Consider the following 20,488-nt stretch of genomic DNA (forward strand, 5'->3'; position numbering starts at 1 on the left):
TGTCTTCCTGCGTTTGAAAACTTAGATATTCTCTTCGGGGTCATATAGGCTCTATGCGTTATGTATAACTGTATCTGCTGCAATCTAGCATTCCTGGACACTTTCTTGTGGTATCCTATAGCACGTTCCCACATTCCATCGGTCATCTGTGCCCCCACCTCCGCTTCCCAGTCCAGCCTCAAATGAGTCAAATCCTTCCCCACCCGGGCATCACCATCTCATACAGTCTAGAGATCTCGTGCCCTCCTTCTGATATGTCATATATTGTTCCGATTAGGACGTCTGGCTCCTCCGCCAGTACTCTCAATGCCATTGTTAATTCTTTTGCTGTGTTGTACGATTTCTACATCAACAACTCCCAGATCTTTCGATCTTTTTCTTCTTGCTCTGATTCGGTCCAGGCTAAGATTACCACCTGCTTACTCCCCATCCAATCTTGTACACATTTCTGTTTCCTACATCTCAACTTCTCAAAAACTGAAATTCTCTATGTCCCCTCTTCTGCTATCCCATCTCCTGTTCCCATTCGCCCATTTCTTTCCCTCCTTCCCTAATTGCTATTTCTTCTCACACAGCCAATCTTGGTGTTATCTTTGATTCTTTTCTCACATTTTTCCATCCATATCTCTAATTTTGCTCATCTCTACCATGGTTCTCTCACTTCTTGACTACTACACTTCTGATTGGGTTTTCTGTCTCCTCTTTGCTCAATATTCAACTCCTCTACCTTGGTTCTCTCACTTCTTGACTACTACTCTTCTGATTGTTTTTTCTTTCTCCTCTTTGCTAAATTTTCACCTCCTCTATTCACATCCTTTTTCTTCTCTCTTCTCATTCCTCTATTCCTGCTTCTCTTCAATTCATCTCCTGGCTCTACTTTGAATCTCACTAATTTTTTCATTTCTTATGTACTATTTGCTAATTCACACATGTGGCCTCATTATGACCTTGCCGGTATTGAAAGTGCTACTATTTCCATATACCAGCATTTTTCCAGACTGGCAGAGTACACGTTTGCCGATGGGGGTGGACTTAATTACCTTTAGCCAAAAACTGGAGGTAAGTCAGGCCCCCAACAACAAAAAACAGCCCGTATTAGCAGTGCCTTTAACACCCGAAATCCCCCATGGAATCCTTTGGGACTGCATGGGATGGGGATGTACCATTATTCCCACCACCTGTAATATCTCTGTAATTCCAGGATATCAGGCAGCGGGAACAGTAATACCGTTTGGTGGTATCCCGCTGGATTGACCAGCGGAATACCACCAAACTTCTAATGAAGGCCATGGACTTGCCCCTCTCCACCTCTTCTCTTTAGTTTCTTTCTACGTCCTTACTCATTCATTACGTTCTCAACTCTTTTTCCTTTTATTGTTCCTAAACCACCGGGTTCGCAATCCTGTTTCTGCCCCTTTTCTTTATAAGTCCCTAAATACTGGAACTCCCTTCCTCTTCCTATTCCTTCTTCTCCTACTCTGTCTATTTTACGTTCCACTCTCAAAGCAAACCTACTTTCTGTACAAGTGTAATCTTCCTACTTTTTTGGTTTTTGCATTCCTACTTCATTAATTTATACACTTTGATTACTGTACAGCACTTTGGTGAAAGCTCTTTAAAAGTTACACAAAGCGTGGTCTGGCAATCTCTCTACCAGCACGAACACAGCCCAATGACATGTTCTTGGGTGAATAACCCCTGGGAGAGACTTTACTAAGTCTTTAGCTCACTATCCCTTTCACAGAGAAGAAATATCCCCACACATCAGTCTTTGTCCTGCCCAGGGGCAGTCCAGCACCGAAATGCTAGGCAATTCTCCTCTGAACAAGAGTACCAACAGCAACCCCATACACGAGTTTCAGCCTTGTTGGGCATAATCAGTGAGGTGAAGCTGTGCCTCTCTAAGAACAGTGAGCAAGGGGTCCACGTCTGGATCGCTCTGGTAACTTAGGGTGAGACCCAAAGTTAATTTTTGCAACACAAAGGGGGGGTCTGGAAATCTCTCTACCAGCACGAACACAGCCCAATGGCCTGTTCCTGGGTGAATAACACCTGGGAGAGTACTCTACCAAGTATTTAGCTCACTGTCCCTTTCACAGAGAAGAAATGTCCCTGCGTATCAGTCTTTGTCCTGCCCAGGGGCAGTCCATCACCGAAATGCTAGGCAATTCTCCTCTGAACAAGAGTACCAACAGCAACCCCATACACATGTTTTAGTCTTGTTGGGCATCATCAGTGAGGTGAAGCTGTGCCTCTCTAAGAACAGTGAGCAAGGGGTCCACGTCTGGATCGCCCTGGTAACTTAGGGTGAGACCTAAAGTTAATTTATGCAACACAAAGGGGGGTCTGAGAATCTCTCTTTAAAAGTTAATAAATATAAATACAAATACAAACAGGATGGCTTCCCTATCCCTCTGCACTTCAGTGTCCTGTGGAATCACACGTCATTGTGGGAGGGGCAGTGATCTGCATCCAAGGTCCTCTGTCCTGTCCAGCTGAGGCATCTCTGGAACTGCATCACCACCGGAGACCAGAACTGCTGCTAGCTGGACCAAAGTTATTTTTGTTTCATGGGGTGGTAATTTTTGGAATCAGAGTCTAGGGGCCAAGTGAATATACCACTCTTGTGGGACAACAAGGATTACATGTGCATAAAGCCACTTCCCTACCACTACTCTTACCAGAGTGTGGGTGGTGGAGTCCTGGCCTAGGATTCCTCTCTTGAAACTTATTAAGAACTAGGGTCTTTGTCTTAGATGTGTTCAGTGAGTGTCCTCCCCAGTTTACTTACCTGGCTAAAATGGTTCTAAATCTCAAGTTGTTCTACTTAACTCACTTGCTTTACCACACACAGATATGTACAGTGTTGTTCTTGAATTTGCTAACTATTGCATAATTGTTTCTAAAGGTAAAATGTTGGTGTTCTGTTAGCCGAACCTCCTCCAATGGTGAATTGTATATGAAAGTAGTTAATACATACCTGAAGTTTTCGTTGCTTAATGTGAATATTAAATAATTGTATACTTGTTTACTTTTCTGTCTAACTGGAATTATTGGAGTTCTTGGTGTGTGTCTCATTGTAGCCCTTGCCCACTCTCACACCCCTCCCGAGTCCAAGACTTACTGCTCTGATACTCTACCTTGACTGGGTTTGGCTAGACTTCAGCGGTTTTCCTGAACACCATAATAGGTTGGCCTCTCAGAATCCACCGAGAGGGTGGATTTTGAAAAATGCATGTTAACACCCGCTTTCTTTTCTGAAACTTATTTCCCCCAAAGTGACAAAACTTTAAACTTACACAAAGTTAAAATCAATCAAGTAAAGCAATAGCAAGACTAGTTCAAAAGAAGTTGGAGAGAGTAAAAAAGGTTAAATGGATGCAAAGCCAAATTCCTTATATGTACAAAATAGTTACCTTAACTTAAACAGTCCTTACCTAACCATAGACGTATTTACAACAAGGCTGCCTAGACCCAGGCCTAAGGCAGCAGATTGCCAGAGGAGCACCATTTTATTACAGTTTATTTTTAATTTACTGGTTGTCATTTTTTAAATATAAAGACAACATTGTTTCTCTAAGTCTGGCTGATCCACAACACTGAGAATAATTATGAATGGTCAGCAGTCATTCCAGTCTGACAGCTAAGGTTTTTGATGGCCGAACTTGTATATATGCTTGATATTTACAACATTTTTATTGTTAGGGTGAATTTTCTTTAAAAAAAACACATTTTAAAAAAAGGAAACACACCAAACGCAGCGTGTTTTAGGTATTTAGTGATTCAGTCATACAACTCTCACAGGCATATATGACAGATATAAAGCTCATTGGTCATTCTTATCCCCAAAATGCTGTTCAATATGCAAAACAGACAAAACCTCATTGGTTTTATTGGTGCCACTTCATTGTATCTTTGGACTTCTTTCTAATCAATACACACATACACTGTGTTACGCAATCACTTTTATATTCAAATACACAAAATGCATTTTTTAAACCATTGCAAAAATTAGGGTTTTCCCTTTAGAAAAGTAAAGGTTAAAAATGATGCTTCATTTTACAATATTAAACGCATGCCTATGTTTAAGTCAAGCACTAATTTTCCTCTTCGGCCCCACATTTCAGAGGTCTGTGGCTGCCCAAAAGGTGCAAGCATGAAGTAGATCACAGAGAAGTTAAAATGGCGAAGAGTAAATCTGAATGTGTGAGTGCATCAAGAAACCCTTGAAAGGATACCCAAAGCCCAGAGATTCAAGCTGATTTCTTAAGATTTAGGTTGAATATTTTGCCCTCAAGCGAGATTCTGTACATTAGGCATAATGACCTATATACTGATAACCTCTGTACAGGCTGCAACAACCAGTGCGTTGACAATCTTAGACATGTCCTGATTCAATGTGTGGGAACAAAGGAACCGAGATTCAAAAGGTTCATGAAATTTGTAGATAGGGACTGGTGGTCGGACTCAGAGTCATTTTGGGAATGCATGAATATGACCCACGAGATGCTTCTAACGTAGGAAGCAATCACAGTACTGAAAGAGCTTAATTTGCTCTGTAAGTCAGCCTGAGTTGTGAGAATTGATCTATTGGTCTTATTCCGGTGCCGCTTGATCTTGTTGAAATTGTAATCACTGTATCTGCTTTGCAGGAAGATTGTACCACTTCTTGTGTATGTTAATTGAAATTCTTCTGTTAAATGTTTACTTTTAAATTGTCTATTTTGTATACATGTCAAAAGTCAAGTTTTATTGGCTGTAACACATTGAATAAAAAATATAAAAAATAAAGGATACCCAAAGCCAAAGAAGGGTGAGAACAAAAACTGTGGCCAAAGTTACACACTGCTTGACAGAAGTAAAGGTGTCCCGTAAAGATATCCATTCAGCCCTCTTTACAGAAGCTGCTCAGTGCTCAGCAGGAAAATGACACCTGTGCTGGGTTTATCATGTGTCTTTGATGACATTCTGCTGCACGCTCGCAACTACCAGGAGAACCAACTGCAAATTGTGTCACAAAATGTATAACTGTGATGTTTATAAGTAATCTTTAAATTCATTATATTTCCAATACAAGGTAGGACGTTTACCTTGAAGCAGTACTTCACACGACAGCCAGACACCTATACCTATACCCACAAGTCTCAAAATGTTTCTGTGTATTGTACAGTCCAACTCTACGGAGTTAACACACATTTTCATTTACCTTATACGGAAGCTGGCAAGACCCACAGCTTTAACCAGACCTACAAAAGTAATATTGTGCTAGAACTCCCGATTCATTGCTCAATTTTACTTTTGGATTGTTGGGTATTTTGAACGATTGCACAAACAGCAAAGATGTAAAGAGTATGTACCATTTCATTTGTCATATAAGATATCTCATTGTGCAGCTACAAGGAATGCTGTTGCTTCCCACACATGAATGTTCAGGGTCACCTTTATCCATTACTCCACTGTCAGAATGCACAGCCAAAGATTCCAAGAACCTTCTCCAGCTGTCTTTACTGTACGGAGGTGTTTCTGCCCATGCAGAGTTTACTAACATCACTTGTGATTTTGCCATAGTTTAATGGTGTTCCAGCCCAAGGGATTGGAGGTACATCGGCTGCAGCAGGCAACTTGCCTTATTTCCATTCTACCCATGCTAACACCAGAGATTTCACCATGAGAAGAGTGTTGAGTTCTTTTTAGTCAACAATTGTATAAGATGTGCCTGCACCACTTGCATATATTTCATATGTAAACGTTACCATTTGAGGAGACTGGATGTACAAAATTAGTTATGTGGCATTAATATTACAGACCAGTCTATGTGCTTCTCATAGGGTGACAGCAACCATTTTGTGAGGGAAACCAGATATTAGTCTAATAGTGGATTTGGAAACCCTGTTTAAGCAGACATGGTAGGCCGGTAAATCCCACACTCAAAAACAGAAATAAAGTAAATGGCAAAACCCCACTTTATTAATAACCCACATAAAGCAGGGACAGCATACAAACAAAATAGCTGTGAGCTCTCATCCTTCTTCAGCATGACAATGGTTTAAAAACAAAAAATACATCACCTTTGACGTCACATTGTTTGTTTGTTTTGTTTGTTTTATTATTTGTATTGCGCAAGTGTACCTGAGGGTATCAGGGCGCAGCCTTTACAAGAATATGCAAATCTTGGTTACAGTGGTCATAGAATATACAAAGAGACAAGAAGGTACATTGATATTATATACATATCAAAAATGAATTACATAGATCTTATATACATATCAACAATGAATTACATAGATATTATATACATATTGACAAGTGAACGCATGAGGTTACAGTGTGTGCGGGTGACACGAGAAGGGGATGGCCTGGCGCTTGAGTATCTCTGGCGTCCTATGTTTTCAGCCAAGAAACAACCTTCGATCGGAAGTTCTGGTAGGGCAGGTCCACTCTGAGATTTGGCGGTAAGGAGTTCCACAGTTTGGCTGCTTTCACTGGGAAGCTGTTGCCCCCTATGGTGGCACGTTTAAAGTTGGGGACAGAGAGGCAATCTTTGTACGCAGTTCTGGTAGGTCTCAGGGAGGGTTGTCTGTGGAATCTGTTCATCAGGTAAGTAGGGGCAGCGTTATTAAGGGATTTGTGAGTGAGCAATGCGGTTTTTAAGAGAATTTTGTCGTTGGTAGATAGCCAGTTGTTCTGTTCACTAAATCCTGAGATATGCTCTCTTCTGGAGATGCCTAGAGCCGCTCTGAGGGCATTATTCTGGAGAGTTTGTAGTTTGCTAGTGGTAGCCTTTGATGATCCCAGATAGAGGGCGTTACAGTATAGGCGGGATAGTATGAGGGCTCTAGCGAGGGTAAGGCAGCTAGTGTCCGACAGAAATGGTTTAGCTGTGTGGATTAATTTGCATGTATATGCCGTGGAGGAGGCCAAGGAGCTCACCTGTCTTCTGAAGGAGAAATTAGAGTCCAGTTAAAAGCCCAAAGTTTTGACCTCTTGTCCGACCTTGATGTTATTCCCATCAATCGTGAAAGAGTTGTAGGCAGGGCCAAGTTTCTTTTAGGTGGATGTAGTGCCTAGGATGATAAGTTCAGTTTTATCATCATTCAGGCATAGTCCATGTTTGGCCATCCATGCCTGGATGATGATGTACACCCTATTTAGCAAGGCCAAATCCTTTCCATAATCTCCAGAAAGCGGAAGGAGGATCTGGGTATCATCTGCATAGTTGGTGTAGGTGATACCGAGATGATCCAAATCATCGAAAAGGGGCTTGGTAAATATGTTGTATAATGTGGGGGATACACAAGAGCCCTGCGGGATGCCACAGGTGATGGGTATGGGGTCAGCTGCCGCAGTAGGTGAGAAGACCCTCATGGTTCTACCATTAAGAAAAGAGGTAATGCAGGTGATGGCCTCAGTCAAGAAGTGGGCTGATGTGTGGAGGTGTGTGCACAGGACAGAGTGATCGACCAGGTCGAAAGCTGCAGACAGATCGAGGAGGAGGAGTAGGGCAACTTGGCCATTGTCTCTAAGCGAATCGATCTGAGCTTTCAAGTCGATGAAGGCTGTTTCGGTGCCATGTTGAGGGCGGAACCCTGATTGTCTTGAGCCTAATAGTTGGTGTTCTTCCAAATACTTCTGTATTTGGACATAGGCGACCTTGTCCAGGATTTTTAGTAGGAAGGGAACGGTCGTTATAGGTCTGTAGTTAGTGGGCGTGGATGGGTCGAGTGTGGTTTTTTTTAATAGTGGAAGTACCCAGGATTGTTTTAGATTGGTGGGGATGGAGCCAGTGGTGAAGGAGGCGTTAATCCGTTTTGTGATGAAGGGGGAGAGGTCGCGGGCGGCATCTTTAATGAGCTGTGCTGGGCACAAGTCACCCTGACAGTTGGACGGTTTCATAGATAGGATGATTTTTTCTACTTCGAGAATTGTAACTTTAGAGAAGTTAAAGCAAGGGAGATCTGAGGGCGTGGGCATAACCGGTATTTTTAAGGGGGGAGCGTCATTGAGGGACACTTCTTTACGGGACATTTTACTTTGGAGGGTTGCGATTTTGTTGGCTAGGGCGCTTTGGATTTCTGAGCACCAGTTTTTGTCTTTAGTACAGGTATCAGGAGGTGCTTTGGGGGTTTCAACTTCTTTAAGGATGGAAAATAGTTCCTTCATTTTTGATTTCGCTTGGGATATGCGAGAGTCAAAGGAGGTTCGTTTAGCCAAGTAGATTTCTTTTTTGTAAAGTGTAGCTAGTTTGGAAAGTTTGAGTTTATTCGCGGCTGAAGGGGAGTTTTTCCAAGTGGCCTCACAGTTCCTTTTTTGCTGCCTTAACTTTTTAAGGAATGGAGTGTACCATTTGTTTAGGTGCGTATTCTGGACGCTAGCGGTTGACCTGCTCAATGCTGCTATACTTCGTATTTGTAGGTTAAAATTAAATGTGGCCTTTAACATAGCATGGTCGCATAATGATGTAAAAGGGATCTCATACTTGCTTATTAGGCGACAAAGAGTGCAGGAAGCAAATATGCAATCGAGACTGGAGGAACTTGAACCAACCTGCCTCGTAATATTGTCAATTAAGGAGATTTTCCCCGTTGGGTTCCGAGGTTATAGATGATATACCAACATAATGGCCACCCAACCAGCCCCACATTTTATCAAGTGCAAGTTTGCTTGCCGTCACTGAACATTTCCCAAACCGAGGTGAGTCACTATCCGGCAGATGTAACTCCCAAAACAGCAGGCAATAGGCGTTAAAATCCCTCGCCGCTAGAGTTTCACTGCCTGGGTGCAGTCTGTGCCATCTCTCCAAGAGGTCTTTAATATCACTGCTGAGGTCCGATGTTATATGTCCATCCAGGGAGTCGTATATGTTAATAATCAGCGTGCTAATATTGACATGAGGGAACGCATTCATAACCGTTGCCATACAATTTGCTGGTTTCTTATCAATGTTAATCAATTTAGCATCCATGTCAGATCATACCCCGATACAAAGTCCCTCCCAGGGGCGGCTTCTAGGGATGATTTGTCCACTGATGTCAAGGCCTCTATAACTGCTGCATGTGAAGAGAAAGAGTTATATCCTCACGTGTTCCAACATAGAACAGAGCAGTTCAATCTGGTAACCATACATCAGTGGAGACTAGTGCCATTCACCTACTGCCATATATTAGATTTCATATGGCGATGACTTATCATTGGCTGAGATTGGGCCGGGCAAATGAATGGCTCCTTATGCTGTTTATAATGTTTCCCTCTAGCTTGCCTCACCTTGTCCCCAGATGAACATTGAGGTACATTCGGAACCTCTTCTTGACTGAATATCCAAGCCCAGGTTACGAAGCTCTGATGCTGCTTGGAGGACCCTTTCCACCACCACCAATGAGAAACAATACAATAGACCAGTTTGTAGGGCTATATAGCGTTGGCAATTCCACAAATGTAATGTCTTGCGGTGTACAAATTTGTTATTCCTGTATTTTACTAAAGAGAGCCATGAGATTCTTACAGTTGAGAAAGGGGCTTTCATTGGTGGGTATCAGCTCCTCAAACCGTACTAGGCGATTTCTAAGATTAGCTGTCAAAAAAGGCACCTGATTTATTGCCGAAAACATTGTTTGTGGAGCACTGTGGGAGATCCTGGTCCCCGGGTCCAGTGTTGGATTGACCAAAGCAGGTAAAGGTGGAAAGGGGCTGTGGATCAGATGATCTCTTGCTTCAATCTCTGTGGAACCCCTCGTGTATTGGTTTGCGGGAGGTGCCCTCCAGTTTATCCCTGCTAGGTTTTTTTAGTAACCTGAGCATGTGGGGCGAGGGGAAAGTCGTTGGTCGGGCCAAACTTACTGCTGTCATGTTAAACGCTGGTGCTGATGTTGTTCCAGGTACAGGTGGCACGTGAGGGCCATAGCTCACTCATCTCTGCCCTTGTTGGGGTGCTTGAGCTGCAAGGTAAATGAGCCCCTGTGGGATCATAGATGGCTGCCCAGCCTGAGAAATATCTGACCGGCTCTGAGAAGATCCTGGCAACCACTGCGGTGGCATGGGAGGCGCAACAATGAGTCGACTATCAAGCAAGACCATCGTAATCTGTTGAAGGATTGCCGACCGCTGTAGCCCTTTCTCTGATGGTTGGATAGCAACTGAGGTTACAAGTTGTGTAAATTGTAACCACTTGTCTAGTGTACCAAGATTGCTTCCGTCCTTTTCAATAGAGTTGTGGATGGTCTTGCTCAGAGTATTTTTTGTGTGCAACTGAAGAAGTTTTTTCCTGCACGGACCCCTCTGCCTCCCTGGGCTAGACAGGAGAGGATGGAGTGGGGACAGATGAATAATGATTATCAGCGTAGCTTTTTTACTTTTTTCCGTTTACGGCTGTTTTCACGCGTGTTGGAGTTATTTATTCTTGCCTGATTATGTTGCAGAGGTATGGATTGATTTGATTTATGGTTACACAGTCAGCCAAAGATGTTGTGACTCTTCCATATGTGGAGTTGAGGTGGCTATAGTGAGGGTAGAATCAAGCATGCTATTATCTTTGAAGGAAGTAACAACCCTTTCCGACACTTACACTTGTGAGTTGGTTACGGCTCCATTTGCGGTGAGGTTGGTGCTGTTGGCCAGGATAAATTCCACAACCTTGTACAATATCTTCTTAATATAATTTTGCTCGCTAGTCATAGCACATCATAATGTGAAGACTGCGTTGAACATCACTGCAATTGTGCTTAACGTAGATGAAAATGATGATTTGTGTGCTTACTAATCGATGAGTCAGTGGTGGAGAACATTGTACTTTCCATAGCGCTATCCGCCCCTGCTGCATTCCCTGTGACGTCGGGACTAGCCGAAAAATTGGTTGCAGTTACACCCGTCAGAACCGGGTCTCGGCGTGAAGATTCTCCTATTGATTTTCTATGGAGGTTGAGACACATATTGAGTGTTGGGGGCTGTCCCGGTCCACCGGGCAGCCCCATATTCGTGTCGGGCAGCACCCGACGACACACGCTGCCGTGCGGCGATCACGCCGCTTGATGAAGGGTGGGGGGTTCGTCCCACCCGCTCCGGGACACCGGAGCTCCACACACGTGGCCAGGTCCACCTGGCCACCGCGGCCCCGGCTCTGGGGGCACCCAGGCCGGGGTCGCACCCCAACCCGCCTCACATGGTTGGGGGACCCACAGGGACGGCGTTGCCCGGCAGGGGCACCGTCCGGACGGCGTTGCCCGGCAGGGGCACCGTCCTCCAGCTGGGCCCCGACCTTGGGCCCAGCACACGTGGCGAGGCACCCCCCAGGCACCAACACAACACACCACGCGGAGTCAGGCTCACTCGTGACTGCCGAGCCGGAAGCGGCTCGGACCTTTTATTAGGTTGGTCACATGGTTACCCATGTGACCACATAACTCCATGGGACGTACCATGGCCCCTCACAGGGGTGCCATGCAACACTCCTCCTTTTTCATAATACAATGCAAAAACTCCAAAATTCCACCACGACTACCACTACTACTACTGGAGCCACTCTACTACTTTACACACCCTTTATTAACCTGGGTGAGTGGCTCTCATGTCACTAAATAGCACCAGTGAGGGCTACTGGCACCACATAAAGCACTCGGAGCCTGCAGGTGGGCACCACACAACATTGCCCACTAACTGGACCATTTTAAGCAAGTCCATGTCTGCCGGCTCACAGTCTTCCGGGGGAATGTCACTCATGATGTCCACCTTCCGTATGGAGTCGCCGGAAACCAGCTTGCACCCTCACCAGAGTTCATTTAGGACAGTTACTACGATCACACAAAACACCGGCAAAGCCGCACCTGGGGGGGCCCAGGGGCCACATCGGCTAGGTCCACTTGTATGGGCCGACACCCCTCAGTGCGCCTCCTCTCTCGTGTCCTTGCGAGCCCAGCTGGTGTTGGGCCCGCTGCCTTTGTTCCCTTTTTGCAGGCCCCGTTGGAATCGGGCCTGCATCATCTTTTCTCCCCTCTCTCCGATGCCGGGGAGATGTCCACGATGGGGGAGGGGCGCAGCCACCCACGCGGCCGACGCCGCGGGCTTCTTCCGTCTCCCTCGGGGGACGGGCGGGCCGCTCGCCCACCATGTTTTCCTTGCGGGCCCAGCTGGTGTTGGGCCCGCCTCCTTCTCTTTTCCCGCGGCGATGTGAGCCGCACCAGCACTCTTTGGGGAGGGGAACCGGCATCCTCCCTCCTACAGCGCCGTTAGCCGCTCCTCGTGGCGGCCGACGCCGCAGCCTCTCCTCATCGCGGGTGGGGGAGGGGCAGCGCCTCCTCACCGCGGGTGGGGGAGGGGCAGCGCCTCCTCACCGCGGCCAATACCGCGGGCCCTCTCTCGCCGGGGAAGGGAAACGCCAGCATCCCCGCTCCTGCCGCTGATGGTAGGGGCCCTCATCCTCCTGCGGCCGACGCCGCTCATGCGTCCCTCCGCCCCCCGCAGCGGCAGAGTCCGCATCCAAGGTGGGGGAGGGGCGCAGCACGCACGCGGCCGATGCCGCGGGCTGTCCCTCGTCAAGGGGGGAGGGGGGAGGGGGGGGGGGGGGGACCCACGCGGCCACCGCCGCCATCTCCTCTGCCTTCCCCCACGCGGTCCGGGCAGTACTTTTGCGGGCCCAGTTGGAGTTGGGCCCGCATCCATCCTCCCGCGGCGATGTTAGCCGCTCCTCGTCGCGGCCGCCGCCGCTGAAACTTCTCTTCCCCACGGGGATCGGGGGAAAAGACGTCTCCGCTCCTCCACATCGCGGGCCCAGATGGAGATGGGCCCGCACCATATCTTCTCCGGGGTACGCGGGGCCCCTCGCCTCGTCGCCATTGTTGGGGGCTGTCCCGGTCCACCGGGCAGCCCCATATTCGTGTCGGGCAGCACCCGACGACACACGCTGCCGTGCGGCGATCACGCCGCTTGATGAAGGGTGGGGGGTTCGTCCCACCCGCTCCGGGACACCGGAGCTCCACACACGTGGCCAGGTCCACCTGGCCACCGCGGCCCCGGCTCTGGGGGCACCCAGGCCGGGGTCGCACCCCAACCCGCCTCACATGGTTGGGGGACCCACAGGGACGGCGTTGCCCGGCAGGGGCACCGTCCGGACGGCGTTGCCCGGCAGGGGCACCGTCCTCCAGCTGGGCCCCGACCTTGGGCCCAGCACACGTGGCGAGGCACCCCCCAGGCACCAACACAACACACCACGCGGAGTCAGGCTCACTCGTGACTGCCGAGCCGGAAGCGGCTCGGACCTTTTATTAGGTTGGTCACATGGTTACCCATGTGACCACATAACTCCATGGGACGTACCATGGCCCCTCACAGGGGTGCCATGCAACATTGAGTAAGGAATTGTTATTATCAATAGTGTGAATTGACAAGGGCAATTCTTGTATCGATGAGTCATTTGCAGTAACAGACACTGCCAAGGAATGTGGCATAATTTGATTAGCTGGTGAGAAAAAGTTTGTAATCTTTTGTTCTGTCGATTTCCGTGCAACAAATTTTACTCCTTGCGCTTTCATTTGGAAAGCACTGTCTCCCTTTCCACCTTCTCTGTATGGGCGCTGTGAACTGGAATTTGCAGCGGTGTTTACCGGCCAACTGTCGTCGTGTCAATGGCTGCTGCCATTTTGAGCGACTCCTGTTGTGGGGGCTCGCCATTGACATCCAGCGGGCCCCCGCAGAGCTTTGGTCAACAGCACTCGACAGGCACAGTGCCTGTGGGGGCTGGGCCCTGCCCTGGGCATCCAGCAGGCCCCATGGTGCTATAGGGCTCCAGCACCGGTGCGGTGGGTGAGCAGCCAGCCATGCCCCCGATTCTGCGGGCCTCTCCCACTGTACTGGCACGAGGGTCCCACAGCATCAGGGCATGCAGCCCTGTGCCTCCACTGGTATGCCTACAGGCCTACATAAATGAGACACGGACTCCATCGTTCCTTTTGGGAGTCTGCAGTGTCTGCAGAGCCTCCTTTTATTAGCCTGGGCCATGACACAGTTATGGCCCATGTTAAAAGGGCAATGCACAAGGGATGCATTCCCTTAAAAGGGCAACACACTTGGGAGCGTCACACACAACAGCTCCTGAGCGCCAATATGCGAGAAAGTGGGGGTTTCATTCCATGCCTCTTAAGCATTTTATTTTCACAGAGGGCCATACTCCAGTGGAACCGGAGAGATATCACATTTACCCTTTAACGATTTAAAAAGTGTCAGTGGGACAGAATGTGCATAAACTTTATCCAGCAATAACGAAATGATGTTAAAGCATTTACCCAGGACCCAGTTTGCCAAGGAGATGCCATGGACCACCACAGACCAGACTAACTCACATCTCCACGTGCCATAAAGTCACTGGTGTAGTAGGCTCCTCCTGGGTAACAGAGCTGGACAAAAGACTGTCTTCCAAATTGCAAAATTGCATGAGCCGGTGCCACAAGCACCACAGACCACTCTAGTTTATCACTCTGCACCAGTGACATGTACAGTATTTGTCCTTAGTGTTGTACCTTGTATGTGTCCATTGTGCTGTATTGTGTGTGTGTTTCATGATGTGTGTGTGTGTGCTATTTGCATATCTGGTGCTCTACTAGTTGATTTGGTGCTGCACTGTCTGCATATGCGTGTGTCTGTTAATGTGCTTTAATGCGCAAGTGCTCCGCTAGGTCTGCTCTACTCTATGTGTATGTTCTTTCCTGAACTGTGTTTATTCTGTGCTGAGTTTGTTCTAGTGTGACTGTCTGTGTGTGTGTGTGTTTGTGTTTGTCTATGTGCTGCATCGAGTTATGGGTCTGTTGCACACCATGTGTGCTGTCCTCTGTTATACATACGCTGTTACATGGACTGAACTATGTAATTGTTGCAATAGATATCAGTTCTGCTTGTTGCACTGTTGTGTGATTTGTAACGTATGTATGCTGTTCATGCTGCACACTATGTGTGTTCTACTGTGGCATGCTGCACTGTTATTTTTTTGTACTGGCTTACTGTATTGTGTGTCTATGCCATTCCATTTTTGGCCCTGCATGTCATGTAGTGTCTAGCCATTGTGAAATGTGTGTAGTACAGTGTGTGTACTGTACTTGTTTAACTGTTTTGTGTGTGGTGTACTGCATTTATACACCACTGTGTGGGCTGTATGTGTTTGTGTTTTACTGTGTGCTTTACTGAACTGTTGTATGTGTGCCATATTATGTATGTTCTCTACTGTATGTGATAACTGTATATGAGTTGTGTTGTTTTTGTGTTGTTTTTGATTTGTTGTACGCCCGTTGTTCACTATGTGGGTCCTTTGTATTGTGTCTGCTGTACTGTATGTGTGCTTCACTGTTTGTGTGTTGAATTTCCTTTGTGCTTTATTGCATATGCAGTAGTGCATGTGTGTTGTGCTGTATAAGCTGTATTGTGGGTTCTCTACTATCTGTGTGCTATAGAATGTGTGATGCGCTGTGTGTGCTTAACTGTATATGTGGGCTAATGGCAGAGGTCATTGGCGGCACACTATTCCTGGATAGCAGACAGACAGTCAGAGATAAGGGAAGGAGAGGAGCTGGGTGTCATCCGCATAGCACTGAAAGTTGGGGCAGAGGGCGGCAATGCGATGGGCAAGGAGTGCCAGCCGGGCAGGAGGGGTCGGCTGAGCGTTTCTTAAGAAGAGGGTGCACAAGGGAGTGCTTCAGGGCGGATGGGAAGACTCCAGTGGCGAAGGAGTGATTGCAGAAATCAGCCAGGGTGGGAGTCAGGGAGTCGATGTGGCCCTTGATAGTTTTGGAGGAACAGGGGTGAACCTGTTTAGACGAGACTTTCATCGATCAGACTTGTCTAGAAACCTTGTCTGCAGAGAACAGGGGAAAGGCAGAGAAGGAGGGAGGGGAGGTGGCTGCAGAGGGGCTAGAGGAAGAGCAGGGAGTAGAGGGAGGGAGGGGATAGGAGGAGAGTGAGGACAGAATGTCCTGAGTTTTAGAGATGAAGTGGGTACACCCTGTGGGTGGAACCTGGGTGAATGGAGTCTGTGACCAATATGCACTTCTTGTTGTGGATGTCTGGTTTCTGGTGTTTGACACAATGACTGAGACAGCCCTGCCCAAAACTGGTATGAATGATGTGTGTAGTGTTGAATGGCTGGGTACTTGTCCCAATACACATTCCTTGTTGTGAGTGTCTGAGAGGGTGGAGTATGGCCTGAATGCACTGTATGCCTTATTGGCTGACTGATTGCTGAATGCCCTTCTGAGTGATTGGTTGCCAGAGTGTGACCCAGCAGAATGAATGCGAGATCAACTAGTATATCTGGGGGCCTCTCACTGCTAGAATTTGTTCAGAAGCTGAAGTTCAAACTGATGCTTAATCTCGAAGCCGAGCCTGAAGAAGAAGGTTGACTGCTGTCTCCCTTTGCCAAAAGCTGAAAGCCGTCTAGACTGATCCAAGAGAGGACCTTGTTAGGCGCCCTGTTCCCGTGCTCCAAGGGGCCATCGAGCACCGCTAACCTTCACCGAAGGTCCATGGAAGTCAGACCCTCGACAGGCTGCCGACCGGAGATGGCGACCGCCGAGGAGAACGAAGATTAGCACCGGACATTCCATCCACCGTCGTCGACCAGGGTTCGCAGGTTGGCTATAACCGCTGGAGGCCCGTCAAAGCCGTGTTGCCCAGAAGAGAGGACTGCTTGAGGCCATGCCGCTGATGACCGGAGCCGCACGCTCCTTTGCCTAAGACTTTTGATTCACGGATGCGCTCGTCCGCACCGCCGCCCGCCTTATCCCGCTGGAGAAGGCCAGGCCGTCGACGCGCCGAGGAGCATCCGCCAGTGGTTTCCCGCCACCCAAAGACCATAGAGACGTTGGACGACTCGATGCCCTTGCTGGGCCACAGTTCTTCACAAACTCTTTGCTGTCCTGAACTATCGACATTGAGGTGCCCCGCATGCCTTTTTCTTGCAGGACATCTTCACTCCGTCATCGGCGAGCACCGCTGGGACCGTAGCTGCCGCCTCGACGCCGAGTTCACTTTCTTTGAGGGATCTCGACGATCCATGGCTCCTGCTTTAAAGGGAGCCGCTCAAGAAGGATCTGTCGACGACTCGTCGTCGAACTCTGCTATTACAGGTACATTGGAGTGGTAGAAACCTTATAGAAGGAAATAAGACTTATGGAACAATATATGGACTGGGCTTGTGATATAGCTTTATTTTACAGGTTGCCCAGGTGGGGGGATCTCCACACAGAACTGTGTCTAACGGTGGAGGCCAGTATCCTGCCAATTGTTCTAACCAACCGCTTTCCCTCCTATATTTATTATTGGTTACCTTTTTTATCTGATTGGTGTGACATTTGACCAGAGTATAGTTGATGCACCTTAATGAGATCTGATAATTGTGGTACCACTTAGAACTGTATATATTTGCCATTGTAGATTTACTGAGCACAAAGTGAGTTATTGTGATTGTGTACATAACCTTGAACCTTAATTATATAAAGACTGTGTTTTAACTAATACCTTAATAACTGTACTTAAGAACCAGCCTGCATCACCTCCTGAGAAACTAGGCCTTGATTGCTCGTCCATTGCTACCAACAATAGAGAATCTTGGCTGTGGTCCTCTGTGCCTCTGCTCTACCATATAGAGAGCAGAAGTACAGACCCCCCCCTCCAGTCTTTACAATAATCACTGACACTTAGACTCAGGCAGTTACAAACATAAAAATATACTGAGCATTATGTCCATATTGAGGGTACACATCAGGGTTGGTGAGCTGCTGTTTGCACAATGGTAGATCCACCACATATTAAGAGACCCTTTATTAACCTGGGGTGAGTGGAACTTCAACCACTGAATGACACCATTGTCAACTCCTGGCCCCATATAATGCAGGCAGACACACTCCGGGAGCACAGCTTCACATCAACATTCTGACGGGGACCACTTTGAGCATATACATAACCTATAGATGCACAGCATCCAAAATGCATGTTACTGAGTTCACTTTAAGCACTCGTGGAGCTACAGGAAACCAGTTCATAGTTGCACAGGCATCAGTTCAGGTCAGTCACACACCACATTTCAGGGGCCGGCAAAGCCGCACCTCGGAGCACCAGGGGCCACATCGGCCTTGTCCATTGCTGGTGGGGTACACCGCTGTGAGACACTGGTGGCAGGGTATCTGAGGCCACACCTTTTCCTCTAACCTGAGGTTGTTCATCTTACTGGTATGGCACCAGCCACTGATCGCAGCAGACAGCGCACAAGCACTCATGGTGAGATGCATCCCTTCTGTGTTGGATCAGTCCTTCTGTGTTGGGCCTGTGTCCGTTCATCCATGTGTCAGGGCCTTCCACTTCACACACTCCACAGAGCATATTGACATCTGAACAGTCACTGTTGCTTGGCACAAGCCATATGGAGAACACTGTATGGCAGGGTGTAGGTTAACACCCCCCCTACCCCCGAGTACCTCCCATGAGCATGGGCTTCTGCTCCACTCACAGTTCCTTTTGCTCATTTCCCATTTACGTTTTATGTGCGTTTTAGAAGACATGGAGCGCATTACTTTATTACGCCATTGATGCGCTGCAGGTGTTGTTATCCCTTGTTTTGTTGGGAGACAAACTCTGAAACTAAGAGCACCTTCAGATTCACTGCCAGGAGGCCTTTGATCTCTCTTTTCACTGCTGGTGGGTCTGGGTATATCGCAGACAGGCCCTCTTTCGATTTTCAATGCTCTGACATGGAGGGCTGTTCCTTTCGAACCGCTGGTTGGCCCGGGATCGCTGGAGGGCCATACAGATTTGTTTTTCACCTCTGGGCGGCCCAGGGGCTGGGATGCATACTCACCTCCTTTCACTCTCCAGCGGAAGATTTCTTTATGTATTGCGGCAGCCCGGCCAGAATCGCTCTCTCCCTCCACAACGCGGCGGATGCCGCTTCCTCCCTCCACCCTGGCGAGCTACCGACTAGGTCTCTCCTCCTCATCGCCATTGTTCTGTCTGCACCCCAGAAGCACGGGGATCCAGACATGCAGTGGCTGAGCCACCAGCCTACAGTTTTCATAGCAGGGATCACCCTGTAGGACCGTGAGCACACAGTCAGATCATGGCCTTGGGGACCCAGGCCAGCAGCCATCACAACGCCGGAGCTGCCCAGCAGGGACTCCGGGACATACATGCAGAGTTGCCCTGTAGGGGCTCTGCTAGTGCAGGTGGACAGCGTTGCCTCGCAGGGGCACTGTCTTCAGGATGGGCCCTGCAGGTCAGGCCCATTTGCCTCACATGCCACGCTGGCGTCCTGCAATGACCACGGGAGGCAGGAGTCCGTTGGATCTGACTGATGAGCGACCGGCGCTTCTTCATCTTCTTGCTGATAGATTTGTATCCATCAGCAGTGATTTTTGGATACCGAGGCTTGAGCCTCATTACTCCATCTTCTCAGGTTGAGTATGTAGTCGTGGGTTAGGATTCTTCTTGGTCTGTGTGGTCTTGTCATAGTAGGGCTGGTTTCACAGGGTCTTCGCAGTGTAACTGCTCATCCTTTTTATTAGCATGGTCACATGGACACCCACATGTGACATGAGCACAAGCCCTTAGCAGGGACTCCTTTCATCTTAAAGGGGGAGCACATCACGTGTGTGTGTGTGTGTGTGTTGTACTGTATGCATGCTACATTTTGTTTACTGTACTGCATGTATGATGTACTGTGTGAGTTGTATTTTATCTTTGATTTCCAGCTTTTTTGGAGGACTCGTCACAGTTTAGATGGGAACAGACATTCTTTGCTCTCGACTTCCCATTAGCATGGGAACGGACCAGTTTGCCTTGGTGCGCGGGCTAGTCGGCAAGCATACCCTATGTTAGGGGTGGAGTTGTGAGGATTGCGAACACGAGGCACCGAATTCATGGAATGCGGGATTCATTAGCACACCGGTGCTCACATTGTTACTTCAGGGAGAGGGAAAGTTCTAATCTGATGAACTGCTTCCAGCTGCCTCGACTAATGCAAAATGGCGCAGATGCTTGCTCCATGCAAGCTCTATTCGCAGCTGTATCTAATTATTGGTGCTCCTGGGGAGACAGAGACAGAATGCTGGGAGCAGGAAAGGGAGGGGCGGGGGAGGGTTGGGGGTTGAGGCTGTTTACGAAGGCGAATACCTCAGCTGAAATTTTAAATGTTCATAAAACTGAAGTTCTATCGTAAAAAATCGAAACGCCTGAGATATGTAAGTCCATCCTTGCCTCGTAAATATTCCAGGAGAGTATCATTTACTTTTCTAATTTAGGGAACAAACTGTGTTTTAGAGTCCGAGGGGTAGGACTCCATGAACCCCCCAAGGGGACTTTTAAAAGAACACTTAGGTGAAGTGTGAAAGCCTTTTCCCGCATACTCCCCCTCATAGAAACTGTTTCCACATGAACTTCCTTATAAACAACGAATGCATGGGTAAAAAAAAGACATGGCGGTCCATGTCCACAGTTAATTTGCTGCTTGAAAAAACTGTCTTTAGAG

The sequence above is a fragment of the Ambystoma mexicanum genome, chromosome 14 (assembly GCF_040938575.1).
Source record: "Ambystoma mexicanum isolate Mex_15411 chromosome 14, UKY_AmexF1_1, whole genome shotgun sequence".
NCBI classification, from domain to species: domain Eukaryota; kingdom Metazoa; phylum Chordata; class Amphibia; order Caudata; family Ambystomatidae; genus Ambystoma; species Ambystoma mexicanum.